Raw genomic sequence first — 25,043 nt, forward strand, 5'->3', positions numbered from 1 at the left:
TAAAGCTTCAAAGTCTGAATTTTTGGGGGGACACACTTTAGTCCATAACAGATATATAATAGGTATTAAGTTGGCACAAAAGTAATTGCGGGTTCTGCCATTAAAAGTAATGTTCTACAAAAAAAAATAATTTCCTAGAACTATACCCATTACTTTTAATGGCAGAACCGATAGTTACTTTTGCAGCAACCTAATATATTAGAACAGTGGTTCCCTGTCAACGTAGATGGGGTAATTGACTTAACCACTTAGGTATGAAGTTGCAGCTGGATGTATTCACCTTTATTATTCACATAAAATCTGTGAAATGACTTTGGGACTGTGTTTGAATCGGAGAGATGGGATTCGGGGAAGATACTTCAGTTTCTTTCTTGTTTTGGTTCTCATACGAGCGAGTGACAAGGCCACTCACAAGAGCGATTTTCCTGATGCCAAACATCTGACATCCTTTGCCTAGGCCCTGAAGCCAGCCCTTGAGCTGTGTGACTGAATGTCATTATTCTTTCTCCAAAGGGACTATACCAAAACCTGTCCAGGTTTGGTCAGCCAAACTCTTCTAATGTAGCAAAGAAAATGAAGATGTGGTCAGGATGGGAAGGAGCAGCAGAATCAGAAAGATAAAACTAGTATTCACATGTAGATGCCCTTTCACAAGAGCACTCACTTAATCCTAGCAAATATTCTGTGAAGTAAGTAATATCCCTATTTTTATACATGAGAAAATTGAAACTCAATAATGTTATGTAATTTGTACAGGTTTTTAAGTGGAGTGAATGGTGAAGTTTTGCTTTAAACTGGGTTTTTAAGTTCATATTCTTTTTTACCCATCTGTGTTAAATCCCTAAGTTATAAATAACAAAATATACCATTATTTTGTAGATTATTTTTTGACAATGGAGAAATGTCACTTGGCTATTCTGGTTGTCTCTATGTGAACTGTTAGGCATTTTAAAATGTGGAGTTTCAGTTGTGTACCAGTTGTGACTCATCCCACAAATATTTATTAAGAACTTTGTTTAAGGAACTGTTAGGCAGTACTAAAAAAATAAAGATGAACACTGTTCTTAAGTAGCTTACAGTATAGAAGAGAGAAAATATAAAGTTAAATACATATAATGTAAAGCAGTAAGTGACAAGGGCCATCAGAGAGACAATGACCAGGTACTTGCGCAGTTAAAGAAGAGAAGGCTTTTAGACAGGAGTTCAAACCCCTAACCATGCCTGTGTGATCTTGATTCTCAGATTACATCATCCAGCCTATGCTTAGCACTGTCTCAGTGAAACAAACAAACAACAAAAAAAAGCAGAGAATAATCAAATCAAAGGCAAACACCAAAAATGGAAGCTGTAACAAATCCAGAAATTTCACTGCAAAGCCTCAAGCACACGTGGTAATTCAGAGGAATTCAATAAAGAAACCTTGTTTAGTAAAAGATTTTTTAATCCTCTGCTAAATGATCCTTTGCTTGCTGTGAGCTACTTCTCTATGTGATTATTAGTTATCTTTCATATATTCACCAGTGTTCAAATGAAATGTGAAATCTTATTCAAAGACAAATATATTGCAAAAATTTTAAATAACTTATTATGGTCCTTGGTAAAATTCTAGTGATCACCTATTGTATATAGAAATTTAACCCAAGACCTGCCACTACTCTGGTATTTATACAAAGAGCCACTGGAATGACCTATGAACAGAAAAGTTTTAAATGAAGCAGTATCCCTAAAAACTCTGCTATACCCATCTCATCAACCTCTTTCACTTTAGGAGATATTATGGGATTTTATTTCTTAACTTTCTGACATTTTTCTCTTCTTTTAAGAAATAGGCCTAATTGACTACAACCAAGGCTGCTACAAAACTAATGGGAAGAAAGAGACAAATAGTGTATGTAACTCAGTACATCATGAAGCTCTAATATGTTAGTGAATGTTTAATAATCAGTCATCAGCTATCTGTCTGTAGAGCTGTGATGTTACCCAAAAGGTAATGAGGTGGTCTTCATTCTTAGGATACTTAACGAAGCATCTATGGTAGGCAAGATAATGACCCAAGTCTCAAATATAGCCTTACTAGGGATTACTGCTTCAACATATGACTTGGAGGGTGAGGTGGGGGACAAATATTCAGTCCATAGCAACCATATACACTCTATATCCAGCTTTTTATTTTGCTATATCTTATCATTCCATGTCTATGGCAAATATTACTACAGCATTTTAATTTAGTTCAGGCATAGAGTTCTGACATAAATGTACCCACAACTAATCCCCAATCATTGGACATTTAAATCTGTTTTTCTAATTTTTGCCTGGAAGAGACCATTTTATGATGACTATTCTTGTAGCTAAATCATTGCACTCATCCTTTCATTAGCAAAAAGTAGGTATTTCTTAAATTTCTTACTTAAAATTTTTAAATTGTCTTTCAGATATACAGATATCAAATTAATGGAAAAAATTTATTGTAATAAAAACGAATGCTTTTGATTTGTTCATTTCTTTGAGGCATGATGTACATGCAGTAAAATGCACACATCTTAAGCGTACAGCTTGATATTTTACATATGTGAACACCTATCTGAATACCACCCAGATCAAAACACAGAACATTTCCATCATCCCAGGAATCTCTTTTATTCCCCTTTTTCAGTCAGTAGCCCTTATCATCAGAAGTAAACATTATTCTGATTTTTATAACGATAGTTATGCCTGTTCTTGAAGTTCAAATAAGTGGAATCACAGAGTGTATATTAACTCTTTTAGGTTTTGATTTCTTTCATTCAGTATGTTTTTGAGACTCATCCATGTTTCATGTGTTAGTATAGCTTCTTTTTAATTGCTGACAGTATTCGGTTGTATGGATATGTCATAATTTACCCTCTTGATGTACATTTGGGTTGTTTCCAGTTTTGGGTTATTATGAATAAAGTTGTTTTGAACATTCTAGTATTAGTCTTTGTGAACATATGTGCTCATTTCTCCTGGGTACACAGATCAGAGTAGAATTGCTGCATCATAGGAATGTTATGCCTAATTTTTTCAGAAACTGCCAACAGTTTCCCCAGTAGTTGTAATATTTTACACTCTACTCAAAATGTCTAAGTGTTAGGGTTGTTCCAAATCCTAGCTTTCACTTGATATAGCCAGTCTTTTTTTTTTTTTTTTTTTTTCGAACCATGCTGGTGGGCATGTTGTAGGAATCCACTCATTTATTTTTTTCAATCTCAAAAAAGAATGTTTGTCTAAAATGATCGTAAATCACTAGATTTGAGGACATTTCGATTTTGTAGAATGAAAGAAAATATTAATAATATAACTTCTACTAGTCCTGCCTTTTAGTAGGTTAAAAAAAAAAAAAGACAAAAACAGAGGAAAAAAAACCTGTCTATGCAGTTCAAATAAAACAGTTATTTTTCCTCCTTTTATTTTAAATGAGACTAGACATTCCCTTCTCCATTTTGAGGTTTGGCTTTTAAATCTAAATTTCTTGCTTTAAGTTGTAAATTTCATGACTTAGTCTGTCCAGCGGTAACAGTTTGTGCTGCTACAAGCAGAATTTCTCCTCCTTCCAATTATGCATGCATCCCAGTTTTTACTGCCTTCATCTCTGCTTTATGTTTTGTTGGTTATCATTTATTTCTGATCTTTAGTTAGAACTGGGCCACTGGGAGGTCTGGTTCCTTTAGAAAAGGCAGACACTGTACTTGCCTTATAGGACAGGCTGATGCTTCTGTCCTGGGTGGGGAGGCAGTTCATTTCCATTATTTTAATGGCAACATCCTTGGACCTTGTCATTTTCTGATGTGGACCTCATTTCCTTCTTTTTTTGATCCCATGGAGATGGGGCCAGAAACCTCTAAGTAGCACACTGAAAAATTGGGCATGACTAAGCCACAGTAGCTCAGGGGAATAATTTTGTAGAGCTTTCTCTTGTCATTTAGCCCAGTTATTTGGTGTAGAGCTTTCCCAACATTTCTCTCCCAACAGAGATCTGACTCCCTTAATCTATATCAGATGTGATGAGGAAGCCTGGAGTTTATTTTGGACTTCATGATAGATTAGAAAATAAGCATACACAGAGCTTCTTTCTTGCTGTTGGCAAGTGGTTTTATTTTGTTTTGACTCTTATACTGCTTTCCTGTAGTTCAGAGAGTTCTGTTGGATTCCGATGTTTTACAAAGCCTGGGATAGTGCCACACCCAGTAGGTGCTTTGATGAGGACATTTCCCTGATTATGTTTCCCCACCTGGGTTGAAATGTGGCTCTGAAAGAACTGAGAGGAAAGAGCTTACAACTGCTAGCCCTAGGATTTCACGGATGTAAGTGCTCTCTATAGACCACAGAAATATGCCTTTCTGTTAGTATAGGTTCTAAGAAAATGAAAAAAGAAAAATCTAATGTTAGGAACAAAATTAAGCAGACAGACTAAGATTGTTTGCTATCGTTTTGATCTTTCTTAGTGTTTGTAAATTACAGCCTGTTAAGGCATATCGCTTTGTTCACCTATTAGATATTTTGCTGTGTGGCGTTTAGCAAGTTGCATAACTTCTCTGTACTTCTCTTTATGGGAGTTGGTACTAATGATATCCAAGGACCTTCTCACTTCAGAGGTCAGTGAGATACTGCATGGCATGGTGTCTAAGAGCACCATTCAAGAGTTCAAGAGCTGAACAGCCAGGGTTCAAATTCTTACCAAACATATGATATCTGAGTAAGTTACTCTCTTTTTTTGTTTTTTGTTTTTTGTCTTTTTGTTTTTTTGAAATTTAGCCTCGCTCTGTTGCACCAGCTAGAGTGCAGTGGCACGATCTTGGCTCACTGCAACCTCTGCCTCCCAGGTTCAAGCAGTTCTCCTGCCTCAGCCCCCTGAGTAGTTGGAATTAGAGGCATGTGCCACCACACCCACCTAATTTTTGTATATTTAGTAGAGATGGGGTTTCATCTTGTTGGCCAGGCTGGTCTTGAACTCCTGACCTCAGGTGATCCACCCGCCTCAGCCTCCCAAAGTGCTGGGATTATAGGCATGAGCCAGCGCACCTGGCCATAAGTTACTCACTTTCTTGGTGCCCTAAGTAAAATGGTGATTATGATAGTGGCCACCTCACAAGATTCTAATTGTTATTTGGTGAAGGAAAAAAGCACTCCTAATTTCTCCTGGCACGGTATAATTCCTCTGAAAAGTTTGTTAAGATGTCTCTGTAATGTCTGTGGTAATTTGAATTTTCTTGTTTCCTAGGAACTGTATTCCAAACATTCTTTCTGGAATAAAGGGGAAGACAAGTTATTATTGACTTTTTGTTTAATGTAGTGCTTTAATTTTATTGAAATGGATTTATAAATCCAATTTATGTACACTTGTGGTGTTATGATATATATTGGTTTCGTCCACCGTTCCTGGCTCATAATGCCTAAAATCCTTGAGATCTTCCAAGTGCTATCTATTGTGTTTTTTGTCTGATAGGTTCAGAGTTACTGAAAAGACCAAAGCAGCATTAGAGGGTTGGGACTTTTATCCCCACCCCAACCTCTGGGGACGGGAGAAGGGCTAAAGGCCAAGCTGATCAGCAGTGGCCAGTGGTTTAATCAATCATGCCTATGTAATGAAGCCTCTGAGCGTAGAAATTCTTCCTTCTATAGAGGTTTGGTAAGAGTCAATTTTGTTTTCTTCTGGTTTTTCTAGGAGGCTGCATATGCATATACACATACTTATGTATAATTTAATACCTTTATATAAATGTAAATGCCTTTAAAGGAAAAAGAATCTTTTTGGTATTCGCTTCATTTTCCTTCATATGAATGGTTGACAGCACTCAAACCTAAATGCCTTACCATTTCTTTTTTTTGTTTTGTTTTTATTTTATTTATTTTTATTTTTATTTTTTATTATACTTTAAGTTCTAGGGTATATGTGCACAATGTGCAGGTTTGTTACATATATATACATGTGCCATATTGGTGTGCTGCACCCATTAACTCATCATTTACATTAGGTATGTCTCCTAATGCTATCCCTCCTCCCTACCCCCTCCCCACAATAGGACCTGGTGTGTGATGCTCCCCTTCCTGTGTCCAAGTGTTCTCATTGTTCAATTCCCACCTATGTGTGAGAATATATGGTGTTTGGTTTTCTGTTCTTGCGATAGTTTGCTGAGAATGATGGTTTCCAGCTGAAACCATTTCCCTACAAAGGACACGAACTCATCCTTTTTTGTGGCTGCATAGTATTCCATGGTGTATATGTGCCACATTTTCTTAATCCAGTCTGTCACTGATGGACATTTGGGTTGATTCCAAGTCTTTGCTGTTGTGAATAGTGCCACAATAAACATATGTGTGCATGTGTCTTTATAGCAGCATTATTTATAATCCTTTGGGTATATACCCAGTAATGCGATGGCTGGGTCAAATGGTATTTCTAGTCCTAGATCCTTGAGGAATCACCACACTGTTTTCCACAATGGTTGAACTAGTTTACAGTCCCACAAACAGTGTAAAAGTGTTCCTATTTCTCCACATCCTCTCCAGTACTTGTTGTTTCCTGATTTTTTAATGATTGCCACTCTACTGGTGTGAGATGGTATCTCATTGTGGTTTTGATTTGCATTTCTCTGATGGTGAGTGATGATGAGCATTTTTTCATCTGTCTGTTGGCTGTATGAATGTCTTCTTTTGAGAAGTATCTGTTCATATCCTTTGCCCACTTTTTGATGGGGTTGTTTGTTTTTTTCTTGTAAATTTGATTGAGTTCTTTGTAGGTTCTGGATATCAGCCCTTTGTCAGATGAGCAGATTGCAAAAATTTTCTCCCATTCTGTAGGTTGCCTGTTCACTCTGATGGTAGTTTCTTTTGCTGTGCAGAAGCTGTTTAGTTTAATTAGATCCCATTTGTTGATTTTGGCTTTTGTTGCTGTTGCTTTTGGTGTTTTAGACATGAAGTCCTTGCCCATGCCTATGTCCTGAATGCTATTCCCTAGGTTTTCTTCTAGGGTTTTTATGGTTTTAGGTCTAACATGTAAGTCTCTAATCCATCTTGAATTAATTTTCGTATAAGGAGTAAGGAAAGGATCCAGTTTCAGCTTTCTACTTATGGCTAGCCAACTTTCCCAGCACCATTTATTCAATAAGGAATCCTTTCCCCATTTCTTGTTTTTGTCAGGTTTGTCAAAGATCAGATGGCTGTAGATGTGTAGTATTATTTCTGAGGGCTCTGTTCTGTTCCATTGGTCTATATCTTTGTTTTGGTACCAGTACCATGCTGTTTTGGTTACTGTAGCCTTGTAGTATAGTTTGAAGTCAGGTAGCATGATGCCTCTAGCTTTGTTCTTTTGACTTAGGATTGTCTTGGCAATGCGGGTCTTTTTTGGTTCCATATACACTTTAAAGCAGTTTTTTCCAATTCTGTGAAGAAAGTCATTGGTAGCTTAATGGGGATGGCATTAAATCTATAAATTACCTTGGGTAGTATGGCCATTTTCACAATATTGATTCTTCCTATCCATGAGCATGGTATGTTCTTCCATTTGTTTGTGTCCTCTTTTATTTCACTGAGCAGTGGTGTGTAGTTCTCCTTGAAGAGGTCCTTTACATCCCTTGTAAGTTGGATTCCTAAGTATTTTATTCTCTTTGAAGCTACTGTGAATGAGAGTTCATTCACATTTGGCTCTCTGTTTGTCTGTTACTGGTGTATAAGAATGCTTGTGATTTTTGCGCATTGATTTTGTATCCTGAGACTTTGCTGAAGTTGCTTATCAGCTTAAGGAGATTTTGAGCTGAGACAATGGGGTTTTCCAAATATACAATCATGTCATCTGCAAACAGGGACAATTTGAGTTCTTCTTTTCCTAACTGAATACCCTTTATTTATTTCTCTTGCCTGATTATCCTAGCCAGAACTTCCAACACTATGTTGAACAGGAGTGGTGAGAGAGGGCATCCCTGTCTTGTGCCGGTTTTCAAAGGGAATGCTTCCAGTTTTTGCCCATTCAGTATGATATTGGCTGTGAGTTTGTCCTAAATAGCTCTTATTATTTTGAGATACGTTCCATCAATACCTAATTTATTGAGAGTTTTTAACATGAAGGGCTGTTGAATTTTGTCAAAGGCCTTTTCTGCATCTATTGAGAAAATCATGTGGTTTTTATCTTTGGTTCTGTTTATATGCTGGATTACGTTTATTGATTTGCGTATGTTGAACCAGCCTTGCATCCCAGGGATGAAGCCCAATTGATCATGGTGGATAAGCTTTTTGATGTACTGCTGGATTCAGTTTGCCAGTATTTTATTGAGGATTTTTGCATCGATGTTCATGAGGGATATTGGTCTAAAGTTCTCTTTTTTGCTTGTATCTCTGTCAGGCTTTGGTATCAGGATGATGTTGGCCTCGTAAAATGAGTTAGGAAGGATAACCTCTTTTTCTATTGATTGGAATAGTTTCAGAAGGAATGGTACCAACTCCTCCTTGTCCCTCTGGTAGAATTTGGCTGTGAATCCGTCTGGTCCTGGACTTTTTTTGGTTGGTAGGCTGTTAATTATTACCTCAGTTTCAGAGCCTGCTATTGGTCTATTCAGGGATTCCACTTCTTCCTGGTTTAGTCTTGGGAGAGTGTAAGTGTCCAGGAAATTATCCATTTCTTCTAGGTTTTCTAGTTTATTTGCATAGAGGTGTTTATAGTACTCTCTGATGGTAGTTTGTATTTCTGTGGGGTCAGTGGTGATATACCCTTTATCATTTTTTATTGCCTCTACTTGATTCTTCTCTCTTTTCTTCTTTATTAGTCTTGCTAGTGGTCTATCAATTTTGTTGATCTTTTCAGAAAACCAGCTCCTGGATTCATTGATTTTTTGGAGGGTTTTTTGTATCTCTATCTCCTTCAGTTCTGCTCTGATCTTAGTTATTTCTTGCCTTCTGCTAGCTTTTGAATGTGTTTTCTCTTGCTTCTCTGGTTCTTTTAATTGTGATGTTAGGGTGTCAATTTTAGATCTTTCCTGCTTTGTCTTGTGGGCATTTAGTGCTATAAATTTCCCTCTACACACTGCTTTAAATGTGTCCCAGAGATTCTAGTATGTTGTATCTTTGTTCTCATTGGTTTCAAAGAATATCTTTATTTCTGCCTTCATTTCGTTATGTACCCAGTAGTCATTCGGGAGCAGGTTGTTCACTTTCCATGTAGTTGAGCGGTTTTGATTTAATGTATTCGTCCTGAGTTCTAGTTTAATTGCACTCTGGTCTGAGAGACAGTTTGTTATAATTTCTGTTCTTGTACATTTGCTAAGGAGTGCTTTACTTCCAACTCTATGTGGTCAATTTTGGAATAAGTGCGATGTGGTGCTGAGAAGAATGTATATTCTGTTGATTTCGGGTGGAGAGTTCTGTAGATGTCTATTAGGTCCGCTTGGTGCAGAGTTGAGTTCAATTCCTGAATATCCTTGTTAACTTTCTGTCTCGTTGATCTGTCTAATGTTGCCAGTGGGGTGTTAAAGTCTCCTATTATTATTGTATGGGAGTCTAAGTCTCTTTGTAAGTCTCTGAGGACTTGCTTTATGAATCTGGGTGCTCCTGTATTGAGTGCATATATATTTAGGATAGTTAACTCTTCCTGATGAATTGATCCCTTTACCATTATGTAATGGCCTTCTTTGTCTCTTTTGATCTTTGATGGTTTAAAGTCTGTTTTATCAGAGACTAGGATTGCAACCCCTGCTTTTTTTGTTTTCCGTTTGCTTGGTAGATCTTCCTCCATCCCTTTATTTTGAGCCTATGTGTGTCTCTGTATGTGAGATGGGTCTCCTGAATACAGCAGACTGATGGGTCTTGACTCTATCCAATTTTCCAGTCTGTGTCTTTTAATTGAACCATTTAATCCATTTACATTTAAGGTTAATATTGTTATGTGTGAACTTGATCCTGTCATTATGATATTAGCTGGTTATTTTGCTCGTTAGTTGATGCAGTTTCTTCCTAGCATCGATGGACTTTACATTTTGGCATGTTTTGCAATGGCTAGTACTGGTTGTTTCTTTCCATGTTTAGTGCTTCCTTCAGGATCTCTTGTAGGGCAGGCCTGGTGATGACAAAATCTCTAAGCATTTGCTTGTCTGTAAAGGATTTTATTTCTCCTTCACTTATGAAACTTAACTTGGCTGGATATGAAATTCTGGGTTGAAATTCTTTTCTTTATGGATGTTGAATATTGGCCCCCACTCTCTTCTGGCTTGGAGAGTTTCTGCTGAGAGATCTGCTGTTATTCTGATGGGCTTCCCTTTGTGGGTAATCTGGCCTTTCTCTCTGGCTGCCCTTAACATATTTTCCTTCATTTCAACTTTGGTGAATCTGACAATTATGTGTCTTGGAGTTGCTCTTCTCGAGGAGTATCTTTGTGGCATTCTCTGTATTTCCTGAATTTGAATGTTGGCCTGCCTTGCTAGGTTGGGGAAATTCTTCTGGATGAAACCCTGCAGAGTGTTTTCCAACTTGGTTCCATGTTCCCCATCACTTTCAAGCACACCAATCAGACGAAGATTTGGTCTTTTCACATAATCCCATACTTCTTGGAGGCTTTGTTCATTTCTTTTTACTCTTTTTTCTCCACACTTCTCTTGTCACTTCATTTTATTCAATTGATCTTCAATCGCTGATGCTTTTTCTTCCAGTTGATTGAGTCAGTTACTGAAGCTTGTGCATTTGTCACGTATTTCTTGTGTTATGGTTTTCATCTCTATCAGTTCTTTTAAGGTCTTCTCTGCATTGATTATTCTAGTTATCCATTCATCCATTCTTTTTTCAAGGTTTTTAGTTTCTTTGCACTGGTTACATAGTTCCTCCTTTAACTCTGAGAAGTCTGATCAACTGAAGCCTTCTTCTCTCAACTCATCAAAGTCATTCTCTATCCAGCTTTGTTCCATTGCTGGCGATGAGCTGTGTTCCTTTGGAGGGGGAGATGCACTCTGATTTTTTGAATTTCCAGCTTTTCTGCACTACTTTTTCCCCATCTTTGTGGTTTTATCTGCCTTTGGTCTTTGATGATGGTGACGTACTGATGAGGTTTTGGTGTGGGTGTCCCTTCTGTTTGTTAGTTTTCCTTCTAACAGTCAGGACCCTCAGCTGTAGGTCTCTTGGTATTTGCTTGAGGCCAACTCCAGACCCTGTTTGCCTGGGTATCAGCAGCAGAGGCTGCAGAAGATAGAATATTGCTGAACAGCAAGTGTTGCTGTCTGATTCTTGCTCTGGAAGCTTCATCTCAGGGGTGTACCCTACCATGTGAGGTGTGAGGTGTCATTCTGCACCTAGTAGGGGATGTCTCCCAGTTAGGCTACTCAGGGGTCAGGGACCCACTTGAGCAGGCAGTCTGTCCGTTCTCAGATCTCAACCTCCGTGCTGGGAGATCCACTGCTCTCTTCAAAGCTATCAGACAGGGGCATTTACCTCTGCCAGGGTTTCCGCTGCTTTTTGTTTAGCTATGCCCTGTCCCCGGAGGAGGAGTCTACACAGGCAGGCCAGCCTCCTTGAGCTTTGTTGGGGTCCACCCAATTCGAGCTTCCTGGTGGCTTTGTTTACTCACTTAAACCTCAACAATGGCAGGCGCCCCTCCCCCAGCCTCACTGCCACCTTTCAGTTAGATCTCAGACTGCTGTGCTTGCAATGAAGGAGGCTCTGTGGGCGTGTGACCCTCTGGGCCAGGTGTGGGATATAATCTCCTGGTGTGCCCTTTGCTAAGACCCTTGGTAAAGCGTGGTATTAGGGTGGGAGTTACCCGATTTTCCAGGTGTTGTCTGTCTCAGTTTCCCTTGGCTAGGAAAAGGGATTCCCTTCCCCCTTGCACTTCCCACATGAGGCGATGCCTCGCCCTGCTTCAGCTCTCGCTAGTCAGGCTGCACCAACTGAGCAGCACTGATTGTCCTGGCACTCCCCAGTGAGACGAGCTGGTACCTCAGTTGAAAATGCAGAAATCACCCATCTTCTGTGTCACTCATGCTGGGAGCTGGAGGCTGGAGCTGTTCTTATTCGGCCATCTTGGGCACCTTATTTTATTTTTCGAGACAGAGTCTCCCTCTATTGCCCGTTCTGGGGTCCAAAGGCGCAATCTCGGCTTACTTCAACCTCTGCTTCCTGGATTCAAGTGTTTCTCCTGCCTCAGCCTCTCAAGTAGCTGGGACTACAGGCTCATGCCACCATACCCAGCTAGTTTTTGTATTTTTAGTAGAGATGGGGTTCCACCATATTTGCCAAGCTGGTCTTGAACTCCTGACCTTGTGATCTGCCTGCCTTGGCCTCCCAAAGTGCTGGGATTACAGGCATGACCCACCGCACCCAGCCATCCCTTACCATTTCAATACTCAGTGAAAAAATCATGTGGTTCAGTGACGTTCAGTAAGGTTCAGTAATATTACCCAGTGGTGGAATTATACTTATGAGAATCACAGTTGAAGAGTATTTATTAAAAGCTTCCTGTATGAGTCAATTTCTAGTCATAATGGACCCCTTGTCCTGTAAGAACTTGCACTCAGAATGCAAACCTGGGGTGCTCGATCAGTGTCAGTTGTGAAAGCTTCCTAGTTGAGGTCTCTAGCAAAAAACGTTTTTCCTCTACCCTCAATTTCCTCATCTGTGGTCTGAACAAGTTGAACTAAATGATTTCTAAGGAGCTCAGCAGCTCTGATTGCTAAACTTCATGTACAGAAACACATGCATACACAGACGGCTATGCAAAGATGAAACAACCTTTGTCTACGTCACTTAACCACCAATTTTCCAATCTGCAGCATTTTAGCCTTTGCTTATTTACACTCAGGGGGACCGGGAGGCAACAACTGGTAATAATTAAGAATTTTATGAGAGCCAAGCCACTTAGTCCGTAGGCAACTTCCCTTGGTCAAACCGCCACAGCAATTAAGTGGTCATAGAAAATAGAACAGAAGGAGCCATGGTACTGATTACCCACATTTATATGTCACCTCCTAAAAGACTCCCTTGGACTTTTAAAACATCAAGAGGCTACTAAACCTCTCCTGTTGTTTGTGAAGATCCATAATCCCTTATCAAAACCTTAATCTCAGATGTATTTTAGAATTCAAAGTTTTTTCTGAGTTCAGAAATTTTATATAGTACTTGAACTACATTTTATGTAACATCTCCAGGTGGGGTTCAATGCAGCACCCCTACTCAAAGACATTAATATTTTTCACAAGTTGGATAGATAATGACTATGAGTAACCTGACTTCATTTCATGATAGATTTTGCCAACAAAGGAGATATTTTAAAACCTTTTGGTTTCCATCGCTTTTTGGATTTTGGAAATCCATAATTTCTAAAATGTGGGCCTAAGATCTGATATTACTTTTCTGCAGAAACCTCCCACAGTGATTTAGTGCAAAGAGACACTAGAACTCAGACCCCGACTGATGTGTAGGGCCTTGAGTCTTATGTCTCACCCAGTGGTATAGCCTTCCTCTCTCTACCTAAAATAGTAACCCCCTCCCCAAATGCCCAGTCACTTGGGCCCCACTAACGCTTACCAGCTCAGACATACCCCAGACATGCTTACTCCGGATGCTTTTGTTCAGCTGGTTTCCTCTACCTATGACAACTCTTGTGTTCCTTTTCTTCTCATTCCTAGCCCAGCTTTTTTTCTGCTGTTAATCCTAACCACCTTCCAAGTTCCCAGTCTGGGAGGTTCTCCTAGATCTACCAGTTTGGAATGACTTTCTCTCCTTTGTTCAGCCTCTGTACTCCATATCTTTATTATGGTACCTATGAGAGACTGCCAGATATTTTAGAAAGCTAGTATGTGTGTATCCTTTACTAAATTATGAGCCCTTAAAGTAAGTGGTTCACAAATCTTAATATGCATGAAATGCTGCTTGTTATAATGCAGATTCCTGGGTTCCTCTCTCTTTCCCAAGAGATTCATTTTCAGTAGGTTTGAGTGGGACCCAGGTAACTGCATATTAGCACATTTCTGATTGTTTAAACTCTCCTTGAATAGGAGGAAGCTGACAGCGGGTTCTGTTCTTGAAATAAGGAGCTGGACCCAGGACTCTGGAATCAGAGCCTAAAATTGAATTGTGGCCTCCACATCAATCCACACATAAGTGCTGGCATTGTTTTTCTTGCCTAATTTCATCTCCTTTACGTGCTTCTGTTAGGAATGAAATCCCCAGCAGATGACTGTGATGATGGTATAGTTTTGAGTAACATTTATATAGGTTTCTTGGTAGAGCAAAACTTGATTCTATCATGCCATTAGTAATATCAGTGTGGGAAAGAGCCAGAGCCAGTGCAAAAATGGCTAAGTGCCAACAGGCTGGCAGGTGGACACACATCCTGGGACCACACGAGATCATGGACTTTTGAAGGCTGAAGAATTCATCTGGAAGGCTGAAGAAATCATCCTCTTTCCAGGACATTCATTTCAGAAATGCTGCTGCCTATGCTGTATTTAGGTTTCTGAGCATGGAGAGAGCCTGGTTGTAGCCTGTACAGCCCCTCCAAAGACAACCCACACTCTTATTTTTGGTGTCTAACAATGATTTTGACAAACATAGTAATTAATGTAACTACTGTTCAGTGAGCTCTGTGTGCTGGAACTGTGTTAATCACTTTATAGAAATTGTCTCATTGACTCCTCAAAACAACCCAAAGAGGAAGTATAATTTTTGCCTCTTACTGGTGAGGACCTCATGCTCAGAGAGGTTAGGCAGCGTGTTCGTGATAACATAACTAATGATGGGAGGGAGGGATGTCAGCCCAAGTGAGCTGCCTGCAGAACCTATGCTCTGATATTGCTCCAGCTACCACTTTTAATATTTAGTGTTCTGACTTACTATTATAATGGAAGCCCTACTCTATCTTCTGTGTATTTGAGAGGATTTGTTTTTTTCATTCATATCTTCGAATGTCTGTGAATGACTCTGACCTCAATCCTGTGTGTGTCTGGACCTCTACTAGAAAGCATTTGGCATATGGGTAGCTTACCCAACACAAGGATACACCACCAGGAGTGGCTAAGTGCTATGGGAGCTCTTAAGAGAAGAGAAAGTTAGTGTGACTCCTCCTAACTGCCTTCCTTTCACTGGACATGAATGCCAGTAAACCTAGTTTGAAGTCAAAACTGAAGAATGGGCCTTCTAGATGGGATGTAAGCACATTGCATTTAAATCTCTTTTCCTTAATGGTACAGTTAGGCAGGGATAAACAGCATTAACATGTTGGAATTCCTTGTGGTTTTTAATTTATTTCCTGGCTACAGTCAATCAAATGGTCATTCCACAATGAAAAAAAATCTGGACACTTTTGTGTTCTGTGCCTTGCTCCTTTGCTGCTGATATTGGAAAATACCACTATAAATTAGACTGATTTCTGCGAGAAAAAGAGTTCTTGGGAACATTTAGTTGCTTAACACGTGGACCATGGTTAGTGATTGAGATAAAAATAGAGATACTGACTTGGGCTTATTCGCTTAGAAAAAAATCTCATTTTACAGGTTAGTACTAACACATGAGAAAGAAAAATAGCCAGACAAGCTCAAGGCAAATATCATAAAGCCAGTGGGATATGATATGGAAGGAGCTAGAGAAATTTTCCTGAGCATTTAAAAAACAAGGAGAAATAAAGAGAAGAGTTAGAATGGAAAACTTTTAAAATAAAGGTTCAGGGAAGTTGTGCAAGCAGGAAGCCACAGTCTCCATGAGCCTTTCGTCTGCTAGCTATCACTTTGTACACAATGTAAGAGTTCCTTAGGCTGGTAGAGGGGGTGTTCTGTCCCTGCCCCATTGCCTAGAGGGAAAAGTTGTGCAGGTGTGAGCAGAGTTGTGAGATGTAGGTAAGTACCCCATAAAGCAAACACGTGTGAGCAAAGCAAACTCTCAGGTGATGAATATAGCCAAAAGAAAACGCTGTGTTCTATGGATTGGGAGATATAGAATCTGCTTAGGGCTCTTCTCATCAGCATTAAGTTTCCTGTCTGGGGGATGCGAACCTTTCCTGGTTCTCCCCCAGTTAACCAGACTGTCTCTAATCTACCCTGCCCTGGTTGTCTAGTAAATATTTCTACCTGACCTAAATCCAGCCCAGTACAGCACCTCCTGGCATCCCCTTGTGTATTCCTTCATGGTTTACTACATCACCCTCTAATCACTTTCCCCAAGCTAGAAATCTTAGCATTAGACTTGGTCTTCCAATTCTTTCGCCTTTTACATTCAAGATAGTCACTAAGTCCTCGTCATTTTACAGTGGTTTATTACAGACCTATGTCTTCTCTCTTATGAGACCCTGAGATACTTTCCAAATTGGTCTTTGTCTTTTTGTCCTTTTCCATTCAGGTGATCCTCAACTCTGTAAGAACTTTCTTATTTCTAAAATGCAAGATGAATTTTAATAGTCTTGCATAATTTTCTAAAACCATGTTCAAATTCCCTAATGTGACTTAATCTGTTTCCATTCTACTTTTACCATAGAACCTGTATAACATATGTTTTCTTCTTTCCCCTGATTTGATGCTGTAACCCTATTTCTATGATCCTTGATCCTGATTTTTATTCTTATTTATATTTAATTATCAATTTGTGTTATATGGTCTTTTTGTAAAATGCCACTAACCCAAAAGAGAAATGACTAGACTGAAGTTCAGACTCAGAATTATTTTACTGTAAAGCTAGCTGTTCCTTAAATGCACTGATATTTGTGATCTTAAAGTTACTAAGGAAATATGTTTTCTAATTTGGGAATTTCTGAAAAATGTTAATGGGAGGTACATATATTTTATTGCCATTTGAAGACAACAAAATGAAGTAATCGACCATTGAGTATCCCTGTAGCCCTGACTTTTATTTGTTAGGCATTTGTGTTAGGGATTATTCACAAAATTTTAGTCATAATTGGAAGTCACAGATCCCACATTAGTACCTCATATTTTGCACAGATGGAGGCTTTTTTGTTTTAATATATATATTGTCCATTACCTAACACTCTTAAGTGCTTGGGTATTCCCAACTGAGCAAGACAGCGCTGCTTGGCAAATAAGAACACAGACTCTGAAGCCAGATAGCCAAGGCTCTGATCTCTGTTCTGCCACTTAGCTGTGTGGTCTAGGGCAAATTCCTTAATTTTTGTGTACCTTGGTTTCTCCATGTTTTGTAAAATGGATTTAAGTAGTAAGTTCTTTAGGTTTGTGGCCAAGATTAAGTAAGTTAATATATGCAGAATACTTTGAATAGGTCCTGGCACATAATAAGCACTCATATCCTAAGTGTTAGCTATTGCTGTTTTTGTCATTAGAGCTGTATTGTTTATGTGAAAGGCTAGTTTGTCTGTAAATATTACTATCATTAGGTCAAAATCAATAATATTTAGACAGTCACTATTTCTGGACATCTGAGTCTCTGGGATCTACTACCACAGCTCACCTAGAAAACAGTGGTCAGGTTGCATATACCATACCTGCAGGAGTGAGAGCCCAAGCCCCCCTGCAACTTGGCTGTTGAGAGTGCCATTTCTGGGCTCTCCTTCTGCTGAATGTCTCTCGGCAGAGCACTTTAAAGCAGCGGAATGTGGAAAATGAGGCTCATTCTGCTCCCTTTTCAGGGCTGTGGGAGTTCTAGTTACAGTAATTGATAGTTGGTAACATGCAGGGTCCACTCGACTCTCTTCCATTTCTGCCCAAGCCCCTGCTCCTGCTTGATAACATCTTAGTAATGTGCCTCATATTTGATGTTCTCCCACATGGCCCATTGCAGCTCTCATGGTCTGCAGGCCAGATGCAGCCAGCGTGGGAACAGCATGGCCCAGAGGATTGCAACTCAGTGCTGTCAATGGGATGCCAGAACACAAGGACCAGAGTTCAGAAACCTGCTCTGGCAGTCTGCTCCGAATGCCCATGGAAGACAACATGGAGAGGGGGCGGGGGGCGCTGCCCTCTGCATGACTTTTCTAGGAAGAAAGACTCAAACCAAGGGGTGTGGTTGGCCCAGAATCAGAACTGCTTTCTAAGCATCCAACTCCATGGTTTCTTCCTCCTCAGAGTTATTTCCCCCCTTGAAGAATATAGAAACATCTGGCTCATTTACCAAGTCCTCTGGCAACCTCTGAAATTTCTAAAGCAGAATAGCTAGCTAGATACATGAATTTAAAAAAAGTCTAAAAATACATACTTCCACCTAAAATCAGAATTTGCACCTAGAATTTTTCTCTTTCTCTCCCTTTTCTACCCTCTTTCTGCCCCACTTTCCTCCTTGTTTTCCTTCCACTTTTTTTTTCTCTCTACTTACCTCTTTCCATTAAAAAAAAAAAACTAACATATCCATTACCTATGTATTGACTGTCTGCATTGCATCAGATGCTGTGAATACATGGGTGAGCAAGACAGACACTACCCCATAGAACCTAATGTGTATGTGTGTTGGGGGTAATCTAATAATTTCAAAAATACATAGTTATATACTAAGATAAGTACCAGGAAAGAAAAGTACTAAAAGCCAGGAATATTTATAAAGGGAACCTGATCTGGTCCAGGAGTTGTAGGAAGGCTTTCCAGGGTGTGTGGCTCTTGAGCTTTCCTCTGAAAGATTAATGGGGCTAACAAAAAGTGAAAGAGCAGGAAAGTCATTCCAGGAAGAGGAAATGTTCTGCACCAATATCATCAGATGGAAGCATTACATGTTCAGGACATTAGAAGGAGTTTTATTATAGATAAGTCAGAAGAGAAGGAACACAGTATTCCATTGGAGTTATCAGTTAGTTTAGTGTGGGAGATTTTATGTATGTATTGAACAAATCAAAGCTTTATCTAAATAGTTTTTCTAAGTTATAAAGGAAATATGGGTACCCTCAAGGCTAATGTTAGTGGTAGGTAAAATGAATATTGGTTTTCCTCTGTTTAGTGAAATAAGATAGATTATAGTATTCATAAGGAATTCTAAGTAAATTTCCTTAAAGAGGGTCGGGCAGTTCTCCTGACAGTTTTCTTTCTTCACAGGATGGGGAACAGGGAATGAATTAATGGTGAGGTTTTAGTGTGAAATGAAATTGTGGTATTTACTAATATCTTAATAATATTTTCTTAGTCTTTTGATACTCAGGCCAACCATATACAGGATATGATCTGAGTATTCAAGGTGTCGGTAACCCCTATTTATCCTTCAGAGGGAACAGCATTGTGGAGAGATGGACTCAAGCCCCCAATATACTGCCCTATTATTTATTTAAATAGGCACTTTTTGTCTAAAAAGAAAATGTTCATAAGTCTATTAGGAGGACTCCACGGTTGGTGGAAACAGTTTCTTCTCCTAATTTGTTTTCAGGCCTTGTTTGCACCCGTGATTAACACACTGTCCAAAGTTATCTGTGCACAGAAGACGTTATGAGCCCTTCCTTAGGAAACTCCTGGAAAACAAGGACATAACTGAGCAAGAGGAAGACAGATATAAGAAACAGGGATTCCACACAGGAAAAAAGCGAAGACAAGTTTCAGGATAAAGGTCAAAATAGCGTCCAGATGGCAGCAGTACACTGGCACAAACAACTTGCCTGCTTGAAAATGTAATCCTACCCTGATACTTGATTGTTAGCTTGGCTGGGTATAGAATTCTAAGTTGGAATAAATGTACCAAATTAAATAAAGGATACGGCAATCAGCTGGGGGTTTGTGCCTGTGTCTCTATAGCACTGCTCCCTCTGAAGAATAAATAGGGTCTAACTCTGCCTTGAATCTCTTGTTTAATCCTGTTTCAATTTATTTCAAAGGAATACATTTTTTGAAGATGTTGTTGCTTTGTATTCTAGATTCCAGTATCCTCAAGAAGTCCAAAAGGATGCTAATTTCCTTATCTTTTCTATAGGACATTTTTCTTTTTGTCTCTGAAAGTTCATAAGATCTTTTAATCCCTAGTGTTCAGCAATTTCACAGTAATAGATCTAGGAGTGGTTTCTTTTCATCTATTGTACTAGTAGTCAGTGGGTCCCCTCAGTGTTGGAATTAATTTTTTTCAAATTTTCTTGAATTCATGAATGATCCTCCTCCACCCAACCCCTGGGTTTTCTATGTGCATCTTTTTTTTTTCATTCAGTACTTTGTTATTCAGATGTTGAGGATCTTGTGATGAATATTGTGAATTATCTCACATCCATGCCAACCTCCTTCCAGTTTACCTTTGTGTACTGCAAGGGCTAGAAGGATAGGCACTGTTTCTAAGATCTTTTGCAGCTAGTGTTCTGAATGTGAATTAGATTTGTCTGTACTTCTTTCTGTTCTGTTGGCAGGTATGGCCATGGAAGCTTTTTACTCTGGGACAGCATTAGCAGGCATCCCAGTGTTTGGTCACTAGCTCTGTGAGGTCAAGAAGCGGACTGCTTGCCATCCATTTTGCTTGTATGGATTGTGGCAGGCACAGCCTGACTTTGCAGTCCATAGCAATACCTATGACTCCCTGATCTTGGCAGCAATAACATGCTTCTGGAATTAGTGGCTCTAGTGGCAGTTTGCCACTTCAAGAGGCAGTCTCTGGATGTTAGAAGAGGTGAAGCTCCCTTTGTGGCTTAGTTCTCTAGTACAGTTGGGGAGTTGTACTGAAAGCTCAACTTCAAGTGTGCTTCTTTAGCTGTCTTAGAGATTATGTTATTTAATGTATTGTAAGAAATAATTTCTGCTAAAACTAAATAACATGAATTATTTTCTCTGCAAAGGATTCTGATTAGTATGACTCTCCTAGATTTATTCTTCTAATTTCTTTTTACTTTTTTCCTGTCTTCCAACTCTATTTTTGGGAGGATATTTTCTTAACTTTAGTTTCTAACTTTACAGTTGAGTAATTGAGCTTTACAAATTCATACACACACATACATATAATATGTAAGTACACTTTTTTCTTTTCTGGGTATTCTTACAGCATCCTGTTTTAGTTTTATGAATAGACCATCCTCTATTATTTTCCTGAGGGTATTAATGATAGTCGTTGTTATTGTTGTTGGTTTTAAGTTTTCTTCCCCCTGCATAGTCCCTGTATATTCCTGGTTGCTTTTGATAGTCTGTTTAGGTCTCTGACTTTCATACTAGAGACTTGGCTCAGTGATTCTTGGTGGTCGGCTCATATTTTAAGAAGAGGACCTTAAAAGTCAGTTAGAAACCCTGAGCATGTCATTGGGTGTTGTTACCTGGGACTTCATGATAAGGTGGCCTGGCTGTGCTGTTTAATGGGGAGGCTCCTGATGTCACCCTCTTCATGGTTTTCTCCTTGTCCAGGTTAGATTCCCCAGGGAAGGATTTTTCTAATCTGCCTATAAAAAGTATAGTCTGACTGCCAGGGTCCTGGGAGCTAAATACAAAAAGAGGAAAGGGGGCGGGGTGCTCTAAACAAGTATGCAAATGTTCTTTTTGAAGAAAATAACAACAGTAATTATTTTTAATACATTGCCACTACCCTAAACTGTGGCTGGTACATAGAGGGTTAGAAAAGTCAGGAACCTACCCATAAAAGCAGAGAAAGGGATTGGGGCATCTAAATATTTTCTTGAACAGACTTTGAACCATTCTGTTTTTGTTTTTTTAGAATTTTTCTTTTTTTTTAGATGGAGTCTAGCTCTGTCACCAGACTGGAGTGCAGTGATGCAGTGTCAGCTCACTGCAACCTCTGCCTCCCAGATTCAAGTGATTCTGTTGCCTCAGCCTCCTGAGCAGCAGGGATTACAGGCAGGCACCACCACACCCAGCTAATTTTTGTATTTTTGGTAGAGATGGGGTTTCACCATATTAGCCAGGCTGGTCTCAACCCTCTGACCTCATGATCCGTCCACCTCGGCCTCCCAAAATGCTGGGATTACAGAGGTGAGCCACTGCACCTGTCCCATTCTTTCTATTTTAGCTCTGTCTCACCCCTGCTTCCAAAGGTAGTGATGATGCCTTAAAATCCATAGATTTGGGGAGATTCTTTGATATATATTGGGTGGGTTGCTTTGTGGCTTTTCCCTACTGCCAGCTTAGGTTTCAGCTTTCTTGTGCCTATTTGGGTCATTAACCACCTATCCATTTGCAATATAGCTTGCAAAGTTTTGTCGATGTTGTGTTCTCTTCCATTTCATTTGTCTTTGGGTTTGTGCCTTTAAAAGACAATCTCCTTAGTCACTTTAGTGAGGTTTAAGAGAAACCACAAGTAAAGGCATGTGTTCAGACCATGGTCTTGACCTGGAATTTGGTTAACTTTTCTATGAATCATGAAGAATAGAAGTATATTGGCTTTGCTTTCCTTATCATCACGTGATTAATTATTAAAATTAATTGTGGACTATATGTCTTTAAACTGTGTATTAAACTTAATTTTGTATGAGTGTGTCTAAGCTTAAAATAGAATGGAGAATAGCAAAAATAAAGAAATGCAGTGTGTCCTAAAAATATGAAGTAATTTCCTTCCCTCACTGCTAGTAGTACTTGTATCAAGCTGCATTAACACCAGAACTGTATTATTTACACTGATTTGACGATACTTAGTGGGAAGCATGTGCAGTCAACATCTTTGCCTTAAACCCCTGGCAAAGGGAGAGGGGTGGGTTTTGGTTTTTCCTTAGTGTGTTTTATGTGATGGTAATTTATATTTGCCACCCAAATAGTATACTTTTGGGGCATTTACTATTAGGGAGTTGTGGCAACTCAGAAATGATTTGCTTGAGTTCAGTGAAACCTTTCACATCAGCACATTCTCACTGTTCTTCATTCCTGGTGCCTACAGCAAAGATTTAATAAGCCCTCTTTGCAAAACAAAAAGAGAAAAGAGTAATGGCTCAATGGAAGGCTCCATTAATGTTTCAGACCACTGACTGTTGAATCCAAATATAGATTTTAGGACGAAGGGCTGAGAAGAGTGAATTTCCTCTAAAGCATAAACCTTTTCATCTTTACTATGAGATTAAAATTGAATCATGAAAGTGGAAAAATTAATCGTTGGGAATGTGTTCTAGGTATGATGCTTACTTTTTGATTAGAATTCCTTAGTTGCTAGTGATGATAAATTAACAGAATTTTGCTGATTTTCAGGAAAAAAGTAAGGATAAATACATGATTTGCCTTTACCACTTTTTATAAAAGTCATAATGAAATAAAGCACCAAAGGGTAGAGAAATGTTATATGTAGTATAATAGTTTAGGAGGCTTTTCGTTAAGGCCTTAACTATCAAGAGCTTATACATTTCTGGAAGTAAAATAATACCTTTCCTGCCAAAATACCTTCTCATTCATGCTTTGAGCCCTGATGTCACTTCCGGTAGGACAGAAGCTAGATGAAATTCTGTAGTTCCATGTTTGTTGTTTAGAAACTCAGTGCAAGGGATTGCATGCCTCTTTTGAGAGGGTTCAGGAAGTAGAAGGCATAGCTCAATACTTGTGGATTGGATTCAGGAAAGAAACAGCAAGATATTCTACAGTGCTGGACTAGGAGTTGGGAAACTTGGATTTTAATCTGGATTTATCTGCTCATTAGTTGCAAGTCCTTCTCAATTGCTTTATTGTTGTTTTTTAAAATTCTAAGTTAGCTAAAATGCATGTGGCACAAGAATAATGTGATACAGAATGAGAGTGTTACTTTGAATACCAGATATAAGTTCAGACTGCACGAAGTGTTGGCAAATGTATAAATAGTTAAAGTTAATGTGAAATGACAAGTCATAAAAGGTGAACAGAATTGTTGGCAATCCACAGAATAATCAATACCACCAAATTCCAGAATAAAATAACAAGAACATGTAATTTGAATTGTTGATGAGTTCTAGATAGCAAAGATTTCTCAGAGATGGTTATTATGATAACCAGCATTTATTGAACACTTAATATGTCAGACCCTGTATTAAGGTCATTTGATGCATTATCTTATTTATAATCTTTATAATAACTTGGATTTATAGTTACTGTTATTATTCCTATTTTATAGATAAGAACATGGAGGTATAAAGTATCCCAACCAAAATCGTACAGATAAGAAATGGCAATTCAGGCACTTGTAGCTGGGTCTTTTTGACTCCAAAGCAAGGTGTTTTTAACCACTAAGTAATATTTCAAAAATTGGCACCAATTGAGAATTACATCAGAATAAAATATCAGAAATAGCTAATGTTTTCCTCCTCTTTTTTGTGAACTCTAAGCGATCGGGGCAAGTAGAAGTTTTGCAGGTCATATACAAAAAGTGTTGTCGGAGTGTCCTGCCTTGAAGAAGATACTAATCTAGCTGAGGAAGTGGGGGATTAAGCAACTGCATAAGGAGACCAGACAATGTGTAAACATAGAGAAAGAAGCTAGGCTTGTTAACCCTGGATAAGTGCAAATTCATGAAGACTAAGTTCAGATATCTGAGAATTGTAAATGAAAGGCAAACCAGATTTGTTTTCTGAGACTCAAAAACCATATTCATATATTCCTGTACATGGAGTAAAAGGGCATCCATCCACAACCAGTAGCAAATTTTCTGTTACTAGGTAGCATCACATCACATAGATGTCAAGCACATGGCCAATGTTCTTTAGAGTTCTTTTAACCTAAAAATATAGATTGAAGATATTTAAATCAGTTTGGACTAAATACTGAATGCATGGGGAGGATTTCAGGGAGAAGGCAAACCTTGAGCTGATAACTGAGAGAATGGGTGTCATTCATCTGTGGATTGTTAACAAGTGCAACTGTTCTGACTAACAGAGAAACTAGAAGAACCAGAGCAGTGCCTGAGTTAATGATTTGGGGCAAGTTTGCCCTTCTCTGGCCCTTGGTGGCCTCCCTTGTGAAGGTAGGGGATTGAGTGTGATGGGCTTTAAGGCCTGTCTATCCTAGGTACTCTCAGAGTCCTGAGGTGGCTCTCCATAGCAAGCCTGCCTGGCCTTAGCAGTTTACCCTGTGGCCTTTGGATATGCCAAATCTTGAGTACAGGAAAATAGACCTTCTTCTTAGAACACTTATTTTGGAGATAGAGGGGCTCATCACGGCATGAAGACTGACTTTTTTGGCAATACCTGGAAGAGGTGGCAGACACCTCAGAGAACCTCTCAATTCCAACGTATCAGATATGTTTTGTTTTGT

General features: G+C 39.0%; 1 protein-coding gene and 1 long non-coding RNA gene across 5 annotated transcripts in view; one reads left to right on the forward strand and one right to left on the reverse strand.

Moving 5' to 3' along the window:
- The window catches only part of LOC105477886 (syntaxin binding protein 6), a 254,686-nt gene that overhangs the window by 150,478 nt on the left and 79,165 nt on the right, over positions 1 to 25,043 (forward strand). The gene's annotated exons all lie outside the window — the stretch shown is intronic.
- LOC105477887 (uncharacterized) overlaps positions 1 to 25,043 on the reverse strand; it is a 116,308-nt gene that overhangs the window by 3,274 nt on the left and 87,991 nt on the right. The window lies entirely within an intron of this gene.

Source organism: Macaca nemestrina, chromosome 7 (assembly GCF_043159975.1).
Source record: "Macaca nemestrina isolate mMacNem1 chromosome 7, mMacNem.hap1, whole genome shotgun sequence".
In the NCBI taxonomy this organism is placed as follows: domain Eukaryota; kingdom Metazoa; phylum Chordata; class Mammalia; order Primates; family Cercopithecidae; genus Macaca; species Macaca nemestrina.